Consider the following 17,512-nt stretch of genomic DNA (forward strand, 5'->3'; position numbering starts at 1 on the left):
AAAAATCTACCATGGTTTGTAATCTATTGTGTAGTCTTGTGAGTAGAGTCAGAGGGACTGTTTGATGGTTGGAATTCAAAAAAATAGACAGATTTGTGACTAGGAGATGTTCCTAATGCATAAAACAGAAAGGAGGGGATTAGTTTTGACTGAGACGGAGAATTCTTCCCCGTTTTAACCTCCTCACAGAACTTAAATTTCTAGTGCAACAACACACTTCTTGTGAACTTCAGAAAGAACAATTCCTCTAGAGTCAAGAAAACCTGACCTCAAACTTTTTTTTTCTTTTTACCTTACAGAGATGGAAATAGGATAGTAAAACTGAAAAGAATTTGAGGGGATTTTAGTCCTTTAGATGGCTGGTAACTGGAAAAACCTCCATGCCTATTTACCTTGCCGTGAACAAGATTTTGCTCCCTGATCTGACTTTCATTTGGGTCTGAGGAAACAATAAGCTTCTGCAGATAAACTCAGGTCAGACAAAGGAGAAAAAGCGATGTGATGTTAATGCATATTTGGAATTAACGTGCAGCCGTGAAGGTTAATTAATATTCAGGGAATTAAAAGCTGAGGTGAGGCAAGATGTTGTCAAGCAGCATTTTGCAAAAAGCATATGACATCCACGGAGTCTGAAAAGAGAGCATCCTGGGCATTCCATCAGCAACAGAATAGAGCTAAAGAAAGCTTCATCGTTTTACTAAACACACATTTAGTAAAAAGCCTATCATTTAAGTCAAGAGTTTCTCAACCTTGGTCTTCGACATTTTGGGTCAAATTATTTTTGTGTAGAGGCTGTTTGTTGTGTGCATTTTAAGATGTTTAAGACGTCACTGGCCTCTACCTGCTAGATATCAATACCACCCTTCCCTATCCCCCTGTGATAGCTGGGATCAAAAACTGACTTTAGACGTTCCCAAATGTCCCTCTGGGGACTAAATCTCCTCTGGATGAAAAACACTGACAAAAATTATACATATATATATATTTTTAAATATATATATTTTTCCTAATTGGGCTTTTTCATATAGAGAGTAACATTAAGCCTTAGCTCTTTTTTTAATTCTTTTTTTTTAAGATTTTATTTATTTATTTGATAGAGAGAGATAGAGAGAGCAGTGGTGGGGGGAGGAGGGAGAAGCAGGCTCCCCGATGATCAGGGAGCCCGACATGGAGCTCGATCCCAGGACCCTGGGATCATGACCTGAGCCAAGGCAGCCACTTAACCAACTGAGCCACCCAGGCGCCCCAAGACTTAGGTTTCTGAAAGTATGGAGAAAACCAGTCAGCAGCACAAATGACCAGTCCTTTTTATTTTTATAACGTTTTGTGAAAGTTTAATATACATACAGAAAAGTATACATGTTTTCAATGTACAGTTAGATAAATTTTAACACATTGAACACATCTGGAAAACTTGCACCAAGATCAAGAAATAACAGAACACACAAGGAATTCCCCTTGCACCCCCTTGCACACACTACCTTAATAGGCTAATCCCTGTCCTGACTTCTAATTGCCTTTGTTTACCTTGGTACTTTTGTGACTGAAATCACATGATCAGTAGTCTTTGATGTCTGGGTTTTGCTCCCTCAGTAGTATTTTTATGTGATTTATCCACATTGCTCCATGTAGTTGTAGATTATTTTAATTAATGTTTGTATCGTATTCTGTAAATATAACTCAACTTTTTATCTATTCCCTGTAAATAAGCATTTGAGTAGTTTCATTTTCTTGGACTATTTTGAATAAATCTGCTGTGGATACTTTTGTACTGTGTGTGTGTGTGTGAAAATATGTTTTTTTTTTTGTTTGTTTGTTTTTTCCTGTACAGTACATGCCCAAGGGTAGAATTTCTGGGGGCCATGGGGGTGGTGATAAGAGGCAGAAACTTGTTTTTCCTTATCTATATCCAATATACCCAATACCATATTTTTAAAAGACTATCCTTTTCCCATTGTAATAGGCTGTTCTCTCGGTTATAAATCGGGTAACCATGAATATATTGTTCTATTTATGATCTTTCATTCTGTTCCATTACTCAGTTTGATATTTAATATTTTAGTCTTTCTGCTTTGTTTTTCTTTCGAACTGCCTTGACTATTTTTTGCCTTTCGAATTACCACCAGAGTTTTAAAATCAGCTTGTCAAGTTGTAAAAGCGAAGTCATTTAATTTTGGCCTTTCTTTTTCTCTAATTTAAATGTTTATGGCTATATTTTTTTTTCTATAAGCACTCCTTTAGCTTTATCTTACAAATTTTATATAAATATCTCAACTATCATTCACTTCAAAAATATTTTCTAATTTCCATTTTAATTTTTTTAGCCCATGGTTTACTTAAAAATATGTATTTTTGAATATAGGCATTGTGCCAGCAATGCTATAAAATTATAGATTCTAACATTTGTTTTTTGATTATTTGAAATTCTACATAGTATACAATCACATAATTTGCCAATAATGACAGTTTTGAACTCCTTTTTCCAATTCTTACGATTTTTCCCCTCTTTTTAATGGCTAAACCCCCCATGAGGCAGCATGAGGGTTTGATCATCCTATCAGACATGAGGCAGGGTTACAACCCGTGGCAGCCTTTGTAAAAATCCAGTTACCTCTGGCTTGCTCTGTTCTCCCCAGAATGTCACCCTCCTAAGACTTTTCACCGTGAGGACAAAGTTATACTTCACCTTGGCCATGAAGGGAGATCCAACTCTCTGCTTTATCATCCCCAAGCCATTACCCACTCCCCATTACATGCTCCTCAAAATCCAAATATCTGACAAGGGACACAGCCATGACCTTGCAGTAACCACCAGTCCCAGCAGGCCTTTGTTTTCTAAGCACCTGCTGATTGCAGGAGATTTCATGCTGCCCTTTTGAAGCCTGGGCCACACTTGAGCCTCATCTGTGCTCTGCCCTTCTATCAGTCAGAAAGCGTTCCTTCCCTGCTCCTATCTAGCTAACTGCCTACACTATCAGCATGTGGATAGAGATTTCCTTGAATGTCTGAAACAAAAAAATAACACATAAAAATTAAAAAAATAAAAACTCTCTCAAGTCTTTGCAGGGTGGCGCTGTGTTAAGACACATTTTCAATGCTTAGCCAGGCTATTTACAAATCTGCTTCAGCCTTTATTTCCTGCTTGTACTCAGCATAAAGATCAGCCACAGATGAAAACTTTAGGGTCTTCTCTTTTTTTTGTTGTTTTTTGTTTGTTTGTTTGTTTTGTTTTTTGAGCATGCACCATTCCCTGCGTTACACACGGCTTTCTAAGTTCCTAATATAGGGCGGTGTTTTACAACACCCTAATTCTCCACAGACTCTCTCTTCATAGATTTTCCTCCTAGACTTCCAGCGTATTTATTGTTTGCCTCAGTTGTAATCTTTGCCCCAGGCACTGGTGGATTATTCTTTTGCTTTTCACTGTTTTTGAAGACCGCCCTGTGCACGGAAAGCTACTTTTCTACCCTGAGAGACTTCCACGTTAGCCTAACACAAATGCAAACTTCTTGCTTCAATCCTCCAGACAGCCCCCAAACTGGTGAACACAGACAGATTCAGTTCTTAGAGAGCAAGGTCCGCTCTGCTCCCTCCGGAACCAGAGACCTCAGTCTCACACAGGAAAAGCAGCCTTCTGTCTTCGATACATCCACTGCCAACCTGAGAGCAAGATAGGAATAAAGGTAAATAAACATGGTGCGATGCTTTCCTGAGATTTTTAAGTGACTGATTTCCCGATTCAGGGCTTGCTTTGTTGCTGTAAACCTTTGACTACTTTCCAAAGTTTTGGCATTTTTAATCTGATAGTTTTTGTTCATTTTTGGGGTGGGGGGAGACATGGAAGTGAGGAGTGGAGAGACAAGCTCTTAGAGCTACCAACTCTGCCATTTTTCACTGGTGTTATTAAAACCCCGCCCACTCCCACCTGTAGTCCACCCTCACCCCAGTTAAAAGCTTTTGTCTGGGAGCGCTCCCATTAGCTTCTTCTGGAACACTACCCGTAGCTGAATACACACACACATATATACATACACATATACATATATAGAAATCATGTATATGACTGGTAACCAAGGGAAATGGAATGTGCTATATTACCAACTATGTTTTGAAATTTTCCCTAATTAGATGCTATTCTTAGTTGTTCTATTTATTTTATTATTTGGAACTTTAGAAACTGGGACATGAGAAGACTTAATGTATAGCATCTTCAGCAATTCCATCCAACTGTATTTAGTCTCTGAGCTCCTGAAGGAGCTTTGAGTGTCAAAGCTGTAGTAGTCACAGAAGAAAACCAGAGCCACGCCTTCCTTCCTTCACAGAAAACAACTGCGTTAAACTGCTGAGCCCAGAAAAAATACAAAACTGAACATGCAAAATTTTGTATTTCACTTTATTTGGAATTTTGCCAAAAATGAAAGAAAACTTTACATTGACTTAGATATCTCTCTGATAATTTTTTAAAGATTTTATTTATTTATTTGACAGAGAGAGACACAGTGAAAGAGGGAACACAAGCAGGGGGAGTGGGAGAGGGAGAAGCAGGCCTCCCACTGAGCAGGGAGCTGGATGCGGGGCTCGATCCCAGGACCCTGGGATCATGACCCAAGCTGAAGGCAGACGCTTAACGACTGAGCCACCCAGGCGCCCCTCTCTTTGAGAACTTTAACAGCGAGAGGGAATTTATATTTAACCTGAAATAAAGCTCAGTGTATTATCCAGGCTTTGCTATCATGTAGGGATCTCTGCTGTCTTCTTTCTTAATGTAAGTCTCTACTCTGAATGGTTAAATTGTTCAATGAGCCACAGCATAATCTAAGGAAAGAAGTAGAAGAAAACTCTTCATGATATCAATATACACCAAATTTTGTCTGTGCACTTCTAATTTAGCGGTATCTACACAGAAACTCTTATATAAGCCAACTTTTTAGGAAGAAATCATGCAAAAACGTCTATAATTAGTTTAGTAACTTCATTGCATGGCATACAAATGCCAACTTAAAATTTTATCAAAAATAGCAAATTATCATTATAAGTTCAGTGTTCAAAAAGTAGCAGTTAATTTTTAGACTTTAATATTGGAGTGTGGAAAAATAAATTGCTTCAGGTCTCTCAGCTTCTAGATTGCTCCTGTGGTCACTGTAAGTCAAATATACAAAAACAAAAAGACATTCACTTTTACCTTAGTTTGGTAGAGGTGAAAACATTTGTCTAGGTTTGTCCATACAGAGACACAAATTCACAAGCTTTACTTTCTTTCTAATAATAAAAAAAATTAAAGACTTGAGTCATCTTCAATTTTTGGACTTAGAGATCATGTCCTTGAAGCAACCCCATAATCTGAAGCTGTGTACAATACAGTAAAACTGCCTTCAGAAGATTTTCAGAAGCAAATTTAAGATTGTTACAACCACAGTGTAGAGATTTTTAAATATGGCCTTAAAGTCCTTTGACATTCTTCATTTTGAGAGAGGCGTTTAGGTCTTTCCCCATGAATCTAGGTCTCCAGGACGGGTTGGCCAATGTTTGACAAAAATTGCTATTGAAGCTGTCTGAGCTAGTTTTATGTTTTTTGTTGTTCTTTTCTAGGGAAGGGAAGAGAACACTTATGTTTGGGAGAATATTTTAATTTCAGATTAAATTGTCTTTTGTTGATGTAAGTCTATTCAGATTTTCTACTTTTTCTTGAACTCATTTTGGTAATTTCTGTCTTTCTCAGATTTTGGGTCAGTGGGACTCAGTATTTGGTTGCAAGCCAATAAAAGCCTGGCTGCTACTGTATTAGAACTCCACTCAGGGGTAGACCTGAAAGGTAAAGGAGACAAGAAATTCTCCCAAATAAGCAAAACTTTGGTCATTCACTTTATGTGGAGAGAAGCACACTGGTGAAAGAATATATACAGAATCATGAACAAATAGCAAGTTTGTCAGAAGCCTCCTCTTCCTTACTATCTCCTGATCCCACCAAAAAAAAAAAAAAAAAAAGATCAGGGACAAGGATGTCTGGGAACATATATGTCAATATAACTATAGGAATGGATATACTATATGATCTTTATAGTATGTGCATGATAATAGCCAGCAAAAGGCATGCACCATTGACAGTGCACTGAACAACCAGGTAGATGGAATGACATCAGAAAGACATGAGACAGTCTCTGTCATTGACTACTCCAGTGCTGGAATTATGACTGCATAAATGGAGTAGCTAAGGCAACGGAGGTGGTGGCTAAGAAAAGACCCAATGACATAATCTCCAACTAATGAAGGCAGACCTAACTCCTGTTGCAAGCACAAAAACCCAACAATTAACCTCTGATATGCCATCATCTATGAAAAGACCACCTGGCCTCTAGGCAAGTTAATTACAATGGAGTCCTTCTACCCCAGAAGAGGAATCAAGTCTTCTTGACTGGAAATCAGAACTTATTCCAGAGACAGCTCTTGCCTGCAGAGCCGCAATCAGCACTATTCCTCCAGGACTTACAAAGGGGTATGGGATCGCCTCAGAACCCACTTTAGAGCAATGCAGTGTGTCAGTATTTGATTTGCTATGGAATCAACTGATCCTATCACATACACACACACACACACACACACACACACACAATCACCCAGGAGCTGCTGACCAAACAGAGCAGCTTATAAAACAGCTTATGGAAGGTTCAACTAATGTGCAAATCTAAAGATAATAACTTTCTAGGGTCAGAGCACTATCTTCCAGGAGGTGATTATTCCCTAAATCAACAATCCTTCTATGGTACTGTGATCCCCAAAAGTTCAGTATATGGATCTAAGAACTGAGGGTTAAAAGCAGAATTGAAACTTATTTTTACTTCCAATGACCAGTTATGGGATTTTTTGCTTATTTCTCTTTTTTAACGTTAGAGATCTGAGTTTCCTGAAGAAGAAACCTTTTACCAGGATATGTACCAAGAGTTCCTTTAAACTTTAAGCTAAAATCAAGCAAAAGTGAGGGGTGCCTGGGTGGCTCAGCTATTAAACGTCTGAGGTAGAGTTTTTACAATTTAGTATATAAAGTATGTGGAACTGAAGAGAGCAAAAGATGGACTGTAATGGTGATTTTGAAATCAAATATCAAAATTTACCTGTCAGTTCTGAAGATCTCATTCACCTAAATACCGAGTGTTTGGGTGGATATCGTTCTACTGAGTCCCACACTTTGAAACTCTCTTTTGCCAAAGAAAGCTGTCTTATGCAAGGGAATACTCCTTTCCTAGGACACCTAGCATCAAATGACTGGTTGGTGTGATAGTGTAAATGCCTGCTCTCTACCTCAAAGGAGGAATATTCTGAAGGGCCAACCCAGCAGAGCTATCCATGGGATTGGCCAACACTTCCATTTGAGAAGACATTGCAGTCAAATCCTCCCTTTGCTCAGTCCTAGTTCCTTCCTGCCTCTATAGTTAATCCTTACAACCCTCCTCAACAAAATCTTTACATGCAAACTTCAATCTCCAGGTCTGTTTCCTTTAAAATTCTATATAATATATGGACAAAATGAGATTTCATCCAGAAAACAAAACTTGACCAAAATATCACCCTGTTCTAACCAATTACACAGGAACAATTGAGCATTTTCCCTTATAGTGTACCAGATAAGACATGAATGTATTTAAAGTAATAAATGTAGGCATCATAATATGATAGATGCCATGGTTAATTACTCCAAAGTAAGAGGTGCAATTGACATGTGATCTGTTACCTTTATTCTACCTCATTATGCAACTCAGTGTTGATGTTGGTCATAAGACTCTTACATAAGAGTAAGCAGAATGTGGTTCATTTTCATTCCTACTACTGAAAAAAAATGGAAAAGTCATATGTGGTGGTTTCTGACTTATGGCAAAGTGGCACACACATTTCTGTGGGGAATTTAAAGGGGAAAATTATGAAAATACTTTAAGAAACAGAAATACTCTTGGAAGTATGAGTTACAGAAAATATTTTAAAATAGAACCAAAAAATGCAGATTTCTTTTTTCAACTTATTAAATAGCAACCTGATGTCTTAGTAAGTACACTAGGCTTCTCCAGTTATCTAACCCTTTTAAATGTCCCATTGCCTGGACAAAAAGTCCAGAGCAGAGCATTTAGTTCAGGTTTTCTTTTTTTTTTTTAAGATTTTATTTATTTATTTGAGAGAGAGAGAGAATGAGAGATAGAGAGCACGAGAGGGAAGAGGGTCAGAGGGAGAAGCAGACTCCCCGCTGAGCAGGGAGCCCGATGCGGGACTCGATCCCGGGACTCCAGGATCATGACCTGAGCCGAAGGCAGTCGCTTAACCAACTGAGCCACCCAGGCGCCCCTAGTTCAGGTTTTCTTAAAACAATTCTCCCAGCCAATTTTTAGGGGATTATCGTAGTCAAAAGATATTACTCAAACATTCTTATAAATCTGATAAAATTAGAGATTATTTTATCCCCCTCTGATTCTTATTTAATAACTAAATATACCCCCCCATATTTTTGCTAACTGTGGCTCAAAGCTCTTGTTTTCCATAATGAAAAATTTTCAGATTGTGCTTTCTTAAAAAAATACACAATATTGACATGATCCTTACTGAATTTATGAATATTGGAACTCAAATCATTCATTTGGTGATGAGTAATAAATAGATTCTACGGATTTGATTGAGGAAATGCAACCCAGGTTATCCTGGCAGAAAAAAAATAACAAAAAACATACAAAAAATATTGAGATAATTAGGATTGGATTATAGAGGCTTGAGATAATTAGAGTGGAACTGGCAGTGAGAAGATGATGCCTGAACTTCAAGCCTCGTGGCTCTGGAGCACAGACTGGACTCTCCCAGCTGCTGGCCAGAATCCAGAAGGTCAGAATCAGCCACCTGTATCTTAACCAGCATTGTTGAATGGTGCTCCATTTCCCCAAGCACAAAGGACAACAAGAGGTTGGGAAGTCTTATCTTTTCAAATGAAATACATGTGGAAATTTCTCCAGTAGACTCTCTCTTCCACTAGATGTTCAACCTTAGGGCAGAGAGATGGTGATTCTGTTAAACAGCTTGCATTAGGGAATCCATTCTTTTGAGAAAAATCACAAACTGAAATCTTAGAGACGTCGAGCGTGGTCTAGGTTATCACTATTTTAAATGATGCATAACTTAGACATGTTTTATGTCAAAACATTTTTAAAAATAAAACCATAAATTATGCAGTCTTGAAAATAGTTTGGAGGCACTATTTCTGAGGATTATGGCAATTGAACGAAAACAACTAAGCAGATTGCATTGAAATAGATTTTTTTTTTTTGTTTCTGGCAGGTATCTTGAGATCGTCAGAGAAAAGCCCTAGTCTATTATTTAATAATTATTAAAATATTTAATACATTGCTAAAATAGTAACAGAAGATTCTTAACACCTATGAAATAGTGAAAGAAGTAGGCTTGGTCAGAGGGAGTTGTTGGACTGCAAAGCAGTGATGTATTTGCAGCCAAGGCCATGGGTGATCACAGGGACTCCAGAGTATGAATGGTCCTGCAGAATTATCCTGCCTTGAGGCATATGCTGAGTCTCTACAACTTCTCATCCTTCAGTCACTGGATGTGGGCAATTGTCTAGAAATGAACAAGAAGTTGGTCAAGGGAATTTCCTGGAGAGGATTTCATCTGAGAACTGTCAGTTTGCAGGAGTCCCAACATGCCATTTCAATAATTTACCTTTATACAATCCCAGAATCTACTTTACCACCTCCAAAACGATTTGGAGTGCAAAATGAAGGATGAAGGGCCCTTTACTTTTTTAGACATGCATCATTAAAAGTTTGAGGCAACCCTCAGACTATACAGTACACACATTTTAAAATTTAAAATGAATTACTCTTTGACCTATTTTTAAGTTTTTTATGAGAGTTTATTCAATGTAATGGGTAAGAACAAAATGATTGCCCGTTTTCTTCAATACCAACAGTCTACTTTCTGTTACATTAGTGGAATATAATATTTTAGGTGTCCATTTGTTTGTAATCTACAGATATAATGACTTTTGGACTAACATCTCGGGTTACTGCAGTATAAAGAAAACTTAGAATGGCATGTAGGTAATTAGATAAGAACATTTTTTGAGCAACTTAAGTGTATAGGCAATAAATTCATGATGGACTTTTTAATAATAACAAAAAGATATATATTCAGCAGATATTTTTGGGCTAGAATTGACAAAAAGGTAAAAGAATGGAGAAGCAAAAAAAAAAAAGTACATTTGAAATTTCTGGCTTGGGTGCCTAGATATGTTGTGATTTTCTAACTGACAAATATTGGGGTTAAACAAAAAGTTTCAGGCATTTGAGGTGGAAGATTTTCGCAGGATCTTTCAAATATAAGTGGAAGACTACATGGCAAGATGGTATCAGTATTAGAAATAAATCTTGAGAGGGGCACCTGAGTGGCTCAGTTAGTTAAGCGGCTGCCTTTAAGACCAGGCCATGATCCTGAGGTCCTGGGATCAAGCCCTGCGTTTAGCCCTGCGTTTAGCCCCGCGTCTGGCTCCCTGCTCAGCAGGCAGCCTGCTTCCCCCTCTGCCCCTCCCCACTACTTGTGCTCTCTTGCTCTCTCTCTCTCTCTCAAATAAATAAAATCTTAAAAAAGAAAGAAAGAAGGAAATCTTGAGGTATGATAATGGAATCCATGAGAGCAAATACGCAACAGGAAGAAAATGCACTGTGAGAAAAGATTTTATTCCAGAGGCTTGGTGGACATCCCATGGATGGTGAAGGAAAAGTAAAACAAACAAAATAAAACCTCACAATGAAAAACAGCAACAATGAAAACTGGACAAATCCGTGGCCCAATGGATATAATTAAATTAGAAAAAAATAGTTTTGCGTAAACCAAGAGAGTAGGAAGTATATAAAATAGAGTTTATCAATACTGAGTCCTTAGTGAAAAAGAAAAGCCTTTAAATATTTGATTGACAAAGACAGTCACCCCCCAAATAGGCAGATTTGTTCTGAGAGTGTAGTGCTGCCCTGAAGAAAGGCTAAAGTGAAATAGGTCTAGGACGTATTTGAACATCTCCTGCGAGGGAGACAGAACTCAAAAAAGTACCCTTGCACACACAATCAACAATTTTGACTACAATCCCTGTGAATCTTAATATAATAAATATCATGCTTAGGAATATGTTACTTTACATGACCACAGGGACTTGGTAAATGTAATTAAGTTTTAATCAGTTGACTTTAAGATTGGAGTAATTATCCTGGCCGAATGCAATCAAGAGCTTTTTAAAAGCAGAGTATTTTCTCCAGCTGGTAACAGAAGGGGAATTGCAAGGGTTTAAAGTGTGAGAAACACTAAACACACAGTTGCTGGCTTTGAAGTTGGAGTGGCCCATGTTTGAGAAAGGATCCAGGAGGCCTCTAGTAGTGAAGAGCAATGTCTGGTTGACAGCTAGCAGGGAAGATGGAACTGGATTCTGCCATCAACTTGAATAAGCCTGGAAGCAGATTCTTTTCTGGAGCCTCTTGATAATTCTTTAGCCTGGTCAAGACCTTAATGTCAGCATTATGGTTCTTTGAATTCAGAACCCAGTTGAGAGCATCCCCCAACCTGCCAGATTTTAGACCTACAGATCTGTGAGATAATAAATGAATGCTGTTTGAAACCACCACATTTTTGATAATTTGTTTTTGCAGCAATAGAAAATGAAAACATCCTGCATACTTAGGGGGAAGAAAAAAAAAAAACTATGCCACATTGAGACCCAGATATGTGATCATTAAAGTTAGCAGCACAGGTGTAAGTTAGGGATAAGATGTATCACATTCAGAACTTTTACTCTGGATCATCATTTGCATTCATATGTGCTTATGCACATCTACATTCAAAGTCTAAATTCTCACTCATTTCTTGTATTCAGGATTAGTGTTATCCCTCACTTCTGAAACTTAATCTACATTTATTTCCAATTCTTTTCCGTTCTGCCTTCAGCTCAGGTCATGATCCTGGAGTCCCGGGGTCGAGTCCCGCATTGGGCTCCCTGCTCAGCAGGGAGTCTGCTTCTCCCTCTGACCCTCCCCCCTCTTGTGCTCTCTATTTTCTGTTACACATTATACCAATTTGTTGAAGTAGAGTTCTGAACCTGGATTCAAATTCCAGTTTCAAAAGCACCAACTAGGTACACTTGAAGTTAGTATTTGGTATCGTCATGGTATGCCAGTTTGCTTCTATTCATTGAGGATAGTGGCATGTGATGCAATAGATTGTACATCCCAATAAATGAGTCGGTGTGTCTGAGATCACTTGATCTAGTATCCAATGCTTGGGGCATGCAATAATTAGTAGTGAAATCTGATTCCTTTTTTTAAGATTTTATTTATTTATTTGAGAGAGAGAGAGCACAAGAAGGGGGAGGGTCAGAGGGAGAAGCAGACTCCCTGCTGAGCAGGGCCCCCCCCCCAATGCGAGACTCGACTCCGGGACTCCAGGATCATGACCTGAGCCGAGGGCAGTCACTTAACCAACTGAGCCACCCAGGCACCCCAGGGAATATGATTCTTGCCAAAGATAGAAGTGTTGATGCAGTCATTTCTGATTCCTCCCCAGCAGTCATCAGACTTTGTTATTCAAATTTAAGTTCAGAGATTTTTTTGAAAAGTCTTTTGTTTTCTCGACGTGTTTGACAAACATAATTCTCTTGTAAAAATTCACATAAGAGAAATTACCCTAAAAATGCAAAAATCTTTAGGCACTATCCACTTAATAATTTCTTACATATTTTAAGATATAAGTTATTCAAAATTTATGGAGACCAAAGTGACTTGACACCTAAACATGCTTGGGTCCTGGCTGAGGAGAAATAATCACATATGACTCTTTTGACAAATTGTTGAACTTTGAATATGGAGTGTAGACCAGTTAATAGCATTTCATATTATATTTCCTCAGTTTAATAACTATAATGTAGATGTGTAAGAGAATAACCTTGTTCTTAGGCTGAGCATGCTAAAGTACTTAGGGGTAGGGGGACATGATACCTCCAACTTAATCTCAAATGTTTCAAGAAAAAATGTGGCACACAAACATACTCACATATAAGTGGACAAATAGAGAAACATAAAGAAACAGAGAATAAGAGAAATAGGCTGATAAAGCAAGTGACACAATTAGTGTATTTAGGTAAAAGGTCTCTAGGAGATTCTTGTACTACTTTTGCAAATTTTTGTGAAGTTGGAGTCAAATTAAAATACTAGAAATAATGAGGTATTTTTATGAAAAAAATGTAATAGTGTGCATTCGATATATAACTTACTAATACATAGTGATGATTGATATAAAATTTTATTAATTTTTTGTCAGAGAGAGAGCACAAGCAGGAAGAGCGGCCGACAGAGGGAGAAGCAGATTCCCCACTGAGCAGGGTGCCTGATGCAGGACTCGGTCCCAGGACCCTGGAATCATAATCTGAGCCGAAGTCAGAAGCTTAACTGACTAAGCCACCCAGGCGCTCCCATTCCAAGATTCTTGATAAACCATCTATAAAACTTCAATACTTCACGACCATATGTGTTCTATGTTGTGAGCATTGACTTGGAGGTGGTTAACTAGAGCCAATTCAGTTAGTCATAGGATAGAATACTAGCTTCCTGTCTAGGTCTTTGAACTCTGTGGGACTTTCCAATTTTGTATCCAATTTTGTAATAAGGTATCAAAGTATTTTAATATCATAAATTAAAATATCTGTATATAATTATGCCAGTTTGCCTTAAAATTAAACAATTTTAGTATCCTATCAAGCCATTACTCTCCTTTAATGTGTAATTTTGATATCATAAACACAAATGTGTTCTAAGATTTTAAAGGCCATTAAAATCCACATTCTTTAGAAAAAGAGGAATGAATTTAGCAGCACCCTTTCTTTCCTCCTTAAAAGTGTGGAGTTTTGTTATCGCTCTTCATTTTAAGTGATAGACACTTTAGTAGGCTAAAACACCACTTTGAGAAAGCTACTGTCATATTACTCGGCACGTTTGGGTTGCATAAATGCTAACTTTAATGACGCAGTATTTCCTTTGTACAATTATCTTTTATGCTGAGTGAACTGGTCATTAATTTCACTGTAAAGACATAATTTGTACATGTTAATGTATTTTTCAACTAATCTATTTGTGTGAGCATAACAGCTGGTAGCTCCTGAAAGAAGACAAGATAGTAAAAACACTACCTGAGTTCCATAATTTCTTTGATTTCTCTTCCTTATCACATAAAATCCAGCTTTAAATTTTATTTCTTTGTTATGCCATCATAGTTATTTTGTGTACCAATACCTCCATGGAGTATGAGGGTTACATTGGTGCAGCAATTACACCAGATTGCACAATAGTTTGTTAATGCTCTATTACTTTTGCATGCAAATAGCTAAAATAAAGAGCCTGAAACTCAGTCACTTTAGCCATACATCTCCAATTTAATTTACTTTTTTTAAAAGTCTGCTCATCTAGATTTTTACTACAAATATTTCCCATTTTCTTTTATTTCTCTCAGTCTCAATTGGATATTCTTGAACCCACTGGTTCATGAGTATATGAAAAAAACATACAATTTTCTTCCAGCAACTCAAAAAGGTCAAAAAGACTCTAGAGATTTTTGCAAATTCCCTGAATATATTTAAATAAAACCTTTAATATATGTTGTAGCAAAAATGAAAAAAGAGCAAATGTATGACAAATATATAATAAAAACAAGTTAACTAAATGTAATATCTTCCCAAGAAAGTGTATTTTGTATAAAAGTCATTGGATTCCAAGATTCAAGAAATTTACTGTAAGAATACTATCCACTTTTCTCAAATGTACTTCCTTTATTAGCAAAGCAAAGCAGAGAGAACATATTTACTTAACACCATGAGGAAACAATTGCTTCTTAAAGGTTCAATATTTATTTAGATGCCTTACAATGTGTTGAAACACATATAACCAAACTAGTCCACATCAAATTGAGGAAAAATGAGCATATCTATAATGTCATCAGGGAGATGCTTACTGGTGAATTCAAGGATACACATTTATCAGCAGTTTAACCATGCTGAGTACTTAGGTTTCTTAACTCATTGGATCATAGCAAATTGCGTTGCCAAAGAGCACTCCTGAGCACGAAGTTGCAATACTAAAGAAACAGTGATTCTTCTTCAGGTTCAAGAAAAAAAAAAAATCATTTGTTTTAATTGGTAGGAAATAAATTACTTGTTATTTCTTTTAAGTAAAGCCTTTGTTAATGTAAAAGTATTTACGAGAAGTAGAAAGAAGAAGTATTGAACCTAGAAATGACATTTAATCATTTTTCCCTTTGTTGCCATTGGCTTTTGGCCTTTTGTGTCCACCGGGTAAAATAATAAGTAGGATCCTTATGCTTTAATAAGTAGGATCTTTATTCTACTTATTAATTTATTGCAGTTCCCCTGAGCTATGGGTGGCTGGAAGCAGATTGATGTTGCTAAGAAGTATCATGATATTGTATGAAACAGAATTCTCATTTAAATCATAGGATCCGAGTAGAAAATACTGCCAAAACAAAGTGAGGAACACACCACTCATCACCACAACAAAGTGTATATTTATCCAGAAACGATTTCAGACATGGCAGATGGTACACAGACACGGAACCCTCAGATGGAGAGGGGAAAACATGTTGCCCTTCTCATAGTACAGTGTAAACACTCAGCAGTGGATGTGCAGAATATGGCAGACAAGAAATGTGGCTTGGATACACATGAAGATTTCTCTCTTTTATGAATGCTGCCTCTAAAGTATCAGCAATTTCTTAATAGCTCCTTTGTAAAATGTAGTTGATTTAAAGGACACAGGTATTATTGACATTTTTTGAAATGTATATATTTAAACTATTTAGGGAAAGAAATTTTTTCTTTTCAAAAATTCCAAAATACCATCATTAAAGCATCCAGGTAAGAAGACAGATTTTGCACACCCCGTTCTTCCACACTCTTGACCTCATATCTACAACTACCAGAAAGAAATAATATAAAGGTAAATAGCCAGTAAACAACCTGCCTAATGCTGGAGTACAAATCAGGTAGCAAGAGCAAGCTCGCTCTTGCCTCACCAACTGAGCAGTATTGGAATTGCACCAGCAGTATAAGAAAGCCCTGAAATTTCCCCTCGACAAATGTATATAGCACGTAGGAGACAGGCACTGTAGGAGAAGACGTATTTGGCTTTGGATGCTAACTATATTGATTGGGCAGATAAGAAAGTCAGTGATCTGATTCTGGCTTTCTCTTCTATCTTTTCAGATGTCTTGATTCCCAACAGACATTTCATCTATCAATCTATCAATTTATCTGCAAATTTAAGCCATTATTTTCCCTTATAAAAGCATCCTCAAATACCCCTATTCTGTTACAAAGTATTTATTAAAAGCCCCTCAGTTTTCATCAATGCTTGTTCAAAGTTCTTCCAGCTTACACTCACTCTCTAGTTCCAAACCCAGCCTTACATGTTATATTTTTGTTATAGCAACATAGCACTCACAGTTCTAAAATTTGTCCTAATTATTGCTGAAAAAAATTATTCCAAAATTCAGCAACTTAGAAAATAAGTATGGATGCCCCCTCTTTCTGTGGGTCAGAAATTCAGGAGTGGGTTAGCTGGCTGGTTCTTTCTTAGGATCTTATGAAGTTGCAGCCAAGACGTTAGCTAGGGCTTCAGACGTGCGAAGGCTTGGCTGTATCAGAAGAAACTGCTTCCAAGATGATTCACACACATCACTCCTGGCTGGAGGTTACAGTTCTTTGCTGGCTATTTGCAGGAGGCCTCAATTTCTCCCTCATGGGTCTTCCCATGGAGCTCCTTGAGTATCCTCATAATATGGTAGCTGCCTTTCTCTAGAGAGAGTTATCTGAGAGAGATTGAGAGCAATAATGCCCCTATTACCTGGCCTAAGAAATGATATACCATTACTTCTGTTGTGTTCTGTTGACCACACATACTGACCTAGATACAATATGTGAGGGGATTACACAAGGGCATGAATACCTAGAACGGGGGATTATTCAACGCCATCTTGGAAACTTGCTACCAAAAACTCTTTCATGTTTTGTCCCCTAAGGAAAGTTGTAGACCCTTATGGATTCTTGCTTTTTCTACAATAAGCACTATCAAACGTATGCTAATTAACCAATATGTTACTAGAAGGTTCATCTTCCCTTCCTTTGTTAAGTGTGTCTAAGCCTCCTCTCCCAGATTCTTTCTTGCAGATCAAAGAGTATGCTGGGGCAGGGGATCTTCTTAAGATACACTCATATAAATAAAAGTCTGGACACTTGAAGTGTTCAAGAACTGGTTGTTTACTCAGCCACTGGCTAGGTGCATCTACTTCTTCCTCACTGCAATGCAGTCCTTAGAAAATATGAAGGTTTTGTTGCTCTTTAGTCTTTTGATCTTATTTCCCTACTTAGCATATCTAGCACTATTTTTTTTCTTCCTTGGAAATACCTCCAGAATCTGTATATTAC

At 37.5% G+C, this 17,512-nt stretch overlaps 1 long non-coding RNA gene across 1 annotated transcript; it reads left to right on the forward strand.

Annotated features, from left to right (window-relative positions):
- Nucleotides 1-6,240: 6,240 nt before the first annotated feature.
- LOC141371505 (uncharacterized) lies at nucleotides 6,241-13,532 on the forward strand. Its single transcript, XR_012376505.1, has 2 exons — nucleotides 6,241-6,493; nucleotides 13,342-13,532. It is a non-coding gene; the product is annotated as an uncharacterized lncRNA (long non-coding RNA).
- The last annotated feature ends 3,980 nt before the right edge of the window (nucleotides 13,533-17,512 follow it).

The sequence above is a fragment of the Callorhinus ursinus genome, unplaced genomic scaffold (genome assembly GCF_003265705.2).
Source record: "Callorhinus ursinus isolate GAN/ISIS: 27379988/994484 unplaced genomic scaffold, GSC_fseal_2.0 scaffold3, whole genome shotgun sequence".
In the NCBI taxonomy this organism is placed as follows: domain Eukaryota; kingdom Metazoa; phylum Chordata; class Mammalia; order Carnivora; family Otariidae; genus Callorhinus; species Callorhinus ursinus.